The sequence below is a fragment of the Ranitomeya imitator genome, unplaced genomic scaffold, assembly GCF_032444005.1.
Source record: "Ranitomeya imitator isolate aRanImi1 unplaced genomic scaffold, aRanImi1.pri SCAFFOLD_152, whole genome shotgun sequence".
Classification (NCBI taxonomy): Eukaryota; Metazoa; Chordata; class Amphibia; order Anura; family Dendrobatidae; genus Ranitomeya; species Ranitomeya imitator.
In genome coordinates this window covers 771,122-778,144 of record NW_027194564.1, presented here as the reverse complement: position 1 = coordinate 778,144, position 7,023 = coordinate 771,122, and the positions used below count along the sequence as shown (strand labels likewise).

At 44.1% G+C, this 7,023-nt stretch overlaps 1 long non-coding RNA gene across 1 annotated transcript; it reads right to left on the bottom strand.

The window, feature by feature from the left end:
- Positions 1–1,334: 1,334 nt before the first annotated feature.
- Positions 1,335–6,036, bottom strand: LOC138655356 (uncharacterized). Its single transcript, XR_011316726.1, has 2 exons — positions 5,871–6,036; positions 1,335–1,618 (listed from the first exon to the last, which is right to left on the bottom strand). It is a non-coding gene; the product is annotated as an uncharacterized lncRNA (long non-coding RNA).
- Between the last annotated feature and the right edge of the window lie 987 nt (positions 6,037–7,023).

Genomic DNA, 7,023 nt, shown 5'->3' with positions numbered 1-7,023 from the left:
TGTATTACCCGTACACTATATACAGAGCTCCTGTGTATAATGCCACTGGTGTTCACTGTAACACCTGTACACTATATACAGAGCTCCTGTGTATAATGTCACCAGTGATCACTGTATTACCTGTACATTATACACTATATACAGAGCTCCTGAGTCTAATGTCACTGGTGATCATTATATTACCTGTACACTATATACAGAGCTCCTGTGCATAATGTCACTGGTGATCACTGTAACACCTGTACACTATATACCTGGCTCCTGCGTATAATGTCACTGGTGATTACTGTATTACATATACACTATACTATATACAGAGCTCCTGTGTATAATGTCACTGGTGATCACTGTATTACCTCTACACTATACACTACATACAGAGCTCCTGTGTATGATGTCAATGGTAATCCCTGTATTACCTGTACACTGATACTATATATAGAGTTCCTGTGTATAATGTCACTGATGGTCACTGTATTACCTGTACACAGACATTATAGACAGAGCTCCTGTGTATAATGTCACTGGTGATCACTGTATTACCTGTACACTATATACAGAGCTCCTGTGTATAATGTCACTGGTGATAAATTTAGTATTAGTAGTGTGTTTTTTTATTAAAAGGGTAGTCATTTCTTCTTGAGAAATTCTGCAGAGACACTGTGACTGTGCACACTTTAAGTAATCACCACTGTTGCCAGTCTGTTCCGGGGATTCGCTCATTTGCCTGATCTACCTCTCTATAAGTGAATTTAGGGAAGCTGAGCACATCTAATCGGCACATGAATGCAAGCGTGCAAATTGCCGACTCTCACCAGCGGTATCAATGAATGCTGACAGCGTGTGCACTGCAAGGTATAAGGATTTAAAAGTCTGCAGACACAGAGTCTCTGCAGAGTGTCATCTGCCAGATACCAGACTGCAAAATTAATGATCAGTATGGCGGTATTAAGTCAGCGTAGTATAGGTTATTACGGTATGTGGCATTATTTTATGCGGTATTATTGGTGGGTTTTATTTAGTCACCGGATGGTGGTCATATTCTGGCTCTCTGCGGTGGTCCTATTGGTTTGGTGGCATTATTTTGCCCTTCAGCCCTGGAGCCGTAGAACTCCACTGTCTCCGGTATTTTCCCACATTGGCTATGGTGATACCATTGCTCCCTATGGTCCTCTGTTATCAGTCTGACAGCTCGCACAGGGGTGCACATACGGCGGTGACGCGTGGACATAGTGACTTTGGTGATACAATTGCTCCCTATTGTCCTCTGTTATCAGTCTCTGATGGCTCGATGCCTGCAGGGGACGTACATACGGCGGTGACGCGCAGACACATTGGAGCAGAATGGTTTGTGGTCCGTTTATTTCAGTTGAGGAGGAGTACAGAAAAGACATCAGATGCAATATGGAGGGCAAGGCGGAAGAAGGCTGTCGCCATAGCAACATGGCAGCGGGATCCTGGCGCCGGCACTAACTTCACGGCGGCCTCTAGCAGGGCTTCTTGGCGATGCTGGTGAGGATCTGATGCTGCTGAGCGCGGTAACTGATGACAAAACTGTCGCCGACGATCCGACCGCGGCCAAAGTCGTCCACCTTCCCCATGAAGAGATAACTGGCGCCTGCAGATACAGAGATGGTTCAGCGCCACACACCGGGCATTCCTGCAGAGAATCTCTACCGACTGACACGGGGGTCTGCAGAGCATTCCACCCCTGTACATGTCTGCAGCACATCGCACCCTGCACCTCCTGATACACAGCAACTCTGCAGAGTATTCTACCCCTGACCCCTGTACATGTCTGCAGCACATCGCCCCTGCACCTCCTGAGGCCGGCGTCACACTTGCGAGTTTTACGGACGTAAGAGCGCAGAAACTACGTCTGTAAAACTCGCTAAAAATACGGCACAATTATTCTCTATGCCTCTGCTCCTATCTGCCGTATTAAACTGATCAGTATTATACGGCTTTCTACGGCCGTAGAAAATCGCACCATGCTGCGTTTGTCACCGTATTGCGCAAATAAAACGTCAATGAAAGTCTATGGAAGCCCCAAAAATACGGATTACACACGGACCAGCAGTGTGACTAGCGAGGAATACGCAGCGGTGTTAGAGAGAAAAGCCGGCAATTCAATTACCGGCTTTTGCTTTCTCCTTCCTAAACCCGACATGATATGAGACATGATTACATACAGTAAACCATCTCATATCACCATTTTTTTTGCATATTCCACACTACTAATGTTAGTAGTGTGTATGTGCAAAATTTGGCCGTTCTAGTTATTAAAGGGTTAAATGGCGGAAAAAATTGGCGTGGGCTCCCGCACAATTTTCTCCGCCAGAGGGGTAAAGCCAGTGACTGAGGGCAGATATTAATAGCCTGGAGAGGGTCCACGGTTATTGGCCCCCCCTGGCTAAAAATATCTGCCCCCAGCCACCCCAGAAAAGGCACATCTGGAAGATGCGCCTATTCTGGCACTTGGCCACTCTCTTCCCATTCCCGTGTAGCGGTGGGATATGGGGTAATGAAGGGTTAATGCCACCTTGCTATTGTAAGGTGACATTAAGCCTAATTAATAATGGAGAGGCGTCAATTATGACACCTATCCATTATTAATCCAATACTAGTAAAGGGTTAAAAAAAAGCCCACATTATTAAAAATTAATTTATTGAAAAAATCACAAAGGCTGTTGTATTAATTTATTCTACTCTCAATCCACTCACTGAAGACCCTCGATCTGTAAATTAAAAAAAAATAATAAACCAACAATATACATACCTTCCGAGGATCTGTAAGGTCCAACGATGTAGATCCATCTGAAGGGGTTAAAATATTTTGCAGACACGAGCTCCGCTAATGCAGGCTGCTCATGTCTGCAAAACCCCGGCGAATGAAGGTAAAGTAGGTCAATGACCTATATTTAGCTTCGTTTGCGGTGAGGCGCCCTCTGCTGGTTGTCCTCATATGAACTCAAGCCAGGGAGCTTTCTAGGAAAGTTCCCACGATCTAGGAACAGCCAGCAGAGGGTGCCTCACCGCAAATGAAGCTAAATATAGGTCATTGACCTACTTTACCTTCATTCGCCGGGGTTTTGCAGACATGAGCAGCCTGCATTAGCGTAGCTCGTGTCTGCAAAATATTTTAACCCCTTCAGATGGATCTACATCGTTGGACCTTACAGATCCTCGGAAGGTATGTATATTGTTGATTTATTATTTTTTTTTAATTTACAGATCGAGGGTCTTCAGTGAGTGGATTGACAGTAGAATAAATTAATACAACAGCCTTTGTGATTTTTTCAATAAATTAATTTTTAATAATGTGTGTGGTTTTTTTAACCCTTTACTAGTATTGGATTAATAATGGATAGGTGTCATAATTGACGCCTCTTCATTATTAATTAGGCTTAATGTCACCTTACAATAGCAAGGTGGCATTAACCCTTCATTACCCCATATCCCACCGCTACATGGGAATGGGAAGAGAGTGGCCAAGTGCCAGAATAGGCGCATCTTCCAGATGTGCCTTTTCTGGGGTGGCTGGGGGCAGGTGTTTTTAGCCAGGGGGGGGCCAATAACCATGGACCCTCTCCAGGCTATTAATATCTGCCCTCAGTCACTGGCTTTACCACTCTGGCGGAGAAAATTGTGCGGGAGCCCACGCCAATTTTTTCTGCCATTTAACCCCTTATTTTACTAGCTAGAACGGCCAAATTTTGCATATACACACTACTAACATTAGTAGTGTGGAATATGCAAAAAAATGGTCATATGAGATGGTTTACTGTATGTAAACCATGTCTCATATCATGTCGGGTTTAGGAAGGAGAAAGCAAAAGCCGGTAATTGAATTACCGGCTTTCTGCTATCTCGCGCTGTATGAAGTAATAATATATATACTGTATACATATATGTGTCTACTGACATATATACAGGTCCTTCTCAAAAAATTAGCATATAGTGTAAAATTTCATTATTTACCATAATGTAATGATTACAATTAAACTTTCATATATTATAGATTCATTATCCACCAACTGAAATTTGTCAGGTCTTTTATTGTTTTAATACTGATGATTTTGGCATACAACTCCTGATAACCCAAAAAACCTGTCTCAATAAATTAGCATATCAAGAAAAGGTTCTCTAAACGACCTATTACCCTAATCTTCTGAATCAACTAATTAACTCTAAACACATGCAAAAGATACCTGAGGCTTTTATAAACTCCCTGCCTGGTTCATTACTCAAAACCCCCATCATGGGTAAGACTAGCGACCTGACAGACGTCAAGAAGGCCATCATTGACACCCTCAAGCAAGAGGGTAAGACCCAGAAAGAAATTTCTCAACAAATAGGCTGTTCCCAGAGTGCTGTATCAAGGCACCTCAATGGTAAGTCTGTTGGAAGGAAACAATGTGGCAGAAAACGCTGTACAACGAGAAGAGGAGACCGGACCCTGAGGAAGATTGTGGAGAAGGACCGATTCCAGACCTTGGGGAACCTGAGGAAGCAGTGGACTGAGTTTGGTGTGGAAACATCCAGAGCCACCGTGCACAGGCGTGTGCAGGAAATGGGCTACAGGTGCCGCATTCCCCAGGTAAAGCCACTTTTGAACCATAAACAGCGGCAGAGGCGCCTGACCTGGGCTACAGAGAAGCAGCACTGGACTGTTGCTAAGTGGTCCCAAGTACTTTTTTCTGCTGAAAGCAAATTTTGCATGTCATTCGGAAATCAAGGTGCCAGAGTCTGGAGGAAGACTGGGGAGAAGGAAATGCCAAAATGCCTGAAGTCCAGTGTCAAGTACCCACAGTCAGCTGCTGGTGTTGGTCCACTGTGTTTCATCAAGGGCAGGGTCAATGCAGCTAGCTATCAGGAGATTTTGGAGCACTTCATGCTTCCATCGGCTGAAATGCTTTATGGAGATGAAGATTTCATTTTTCAGCACGACCTGGCACCTGCTCACAGTGCCAAAACCACTGGTAAATGGTTTACTGACCATGGTATTACTGTGCTCAATTGGCCTGCCAACTCTCCTGACCTGAACCCCATAGAGAATCTGTGGGATATTGTGAAGAGAAAGTTGAGAGACAAAAGACCCAACACTCTGGATGAGCTTAAGGCCGCTATTGAAGCATCCTGGGCCTCCATAACATCTCAGCAGTGTCACAGGCTGATTGCCTCCATGCCACGCCGCATTGAAGCAGTCATTTCTGCCAAAGGATTCCCGACCAAGTATTGAGTGCATAACTGAACATTATTATTTGATGGTTTTTTTGTTTGTTATTAAAAAACACTTTTATTTGATTGGATGGGTGAAATATGCTAATTTATTGAGACAGGTTTTTTGGGTTATCAGGAGTTGTATGCCAAAATCATCAGTATTGAAACAATAAAAGACCTGACAAATTTCAGTTGGTGGATAATGAATCTATAATATATGAAAGTTTAATTGTAATCATTACATTATGGTAAATAATGAAATTTTACACTATATGCTAATTTTTTGAGAAGGACCTGTATATATATATATATATATATATATATATATACAGTATATATGTTTTTTTTTTTTACACATGGATCCCTTGTATAGCCGTATGTCGGTTTTGCAAGCCTGCAATAAAAACACGCATTACGGCTGCCATACGGATTACATACGGAGGATGCCATGCGCAAAAAACGGTGACACACCCTGCCTACGGAGGAGCTACGGACCACTATTTTCGTGACTTTTCAGCGTATTAAGGCCGTAATATACGGACCGTATTTTCATACGCTGAGTGTGAGGCCGGCCTGATACACAGCAAATCTGCAGAGTATTCCACCCCTGTACATGTTTGCAGCACATCGCACCGCTCAGTACACACCTTTCTTCAGGATGGGGCACTTGGGGCACTCGATGATTTGGACGCTCATTATCTTCCCAGCCTCCTGGATGTTCAGATCTCCCTCCTTGTAGGTCTGTATGATGTTGATGCTGGCGAGCAGAGTGCCCTCCTCCTCGCCCTTAACGAGGGTCTTCACGCTGCCAGTCAGCACTGCGGGTAAATGAGGTAGAGGTTAGTGAGGGTCTCCTCAACTGTGTGTAACAGATAATAATGCACCCGGACGTGACACCGTCTGCACCAATAATGCCCCCAGCGGGCCGCACCTGACACCGACTGCAAAAATAATGCCCCCAGCAGGGGTACTCACCCCCCCGCCATAATAGTCCCCCCTATCTATCCGTACTCACCCCCCGCGCCCTCTCCCCCCTCTCTGAGCCCCCCGCGCCCTCTCCCCCCCAAAGGGTTAATACAGGTAGCAGTGTTGGCTGTTGTGAAAGGCAATTCAGTAACACAATGTACATAGCGATCAGAGCACATACAGTGATCTGACAATAACCCAAAATAATAGAACGAGCTCTGAGACGTGGGAACTCTGCAGACCGCAATTCCTGATATATAGTATAGGGTATTGAGTGTTTGGTGTAGAGTGTAGGGTATAGATTGTAGAGTGTAGAGTGTAGGGTATAGAGTGTATGGAATAGAGTGTATGGTATAGAGTGTAGGGTATAGAGTGTAGGGTATAGAGTGTAGAGTGTAGGGATTAGAGTGTAGGGTATAGAGTGTAGGGTATAGAGTGTATGGAATAGAGTGTACAGTATAGAGTGTAGAGTGTAAGGTATAGAGTGTAGGGTATAGAGCGTAGGGTATAGAGTGTAGGGTATAGAGTGTAGGGTATAGAGTGTAGAGTGTAGGGTATAGAATGTATGGTATAGAGTGTAGGGTATAGAGTGTAGGGTATAGAGTGTATGGTATAGAGTGTAGGGTGTAGAGTGTATGGTATAGAGTGTAGGTTACAGAGTGTATGGTATAGAGTGTAGGGTATAGAGTGTAGGGTATAGAGTGTAGAGTATAGAGTGTAGAATGTAGGGTATAGAGTGTAGGGTATAGAGTGTAGGGTATAGAGTGTAAGGTATAGAGTGTAGGGTATAGAGTGTATGGTATAGGGTATAGAGTGTTTGGTACAGAGTGTAGA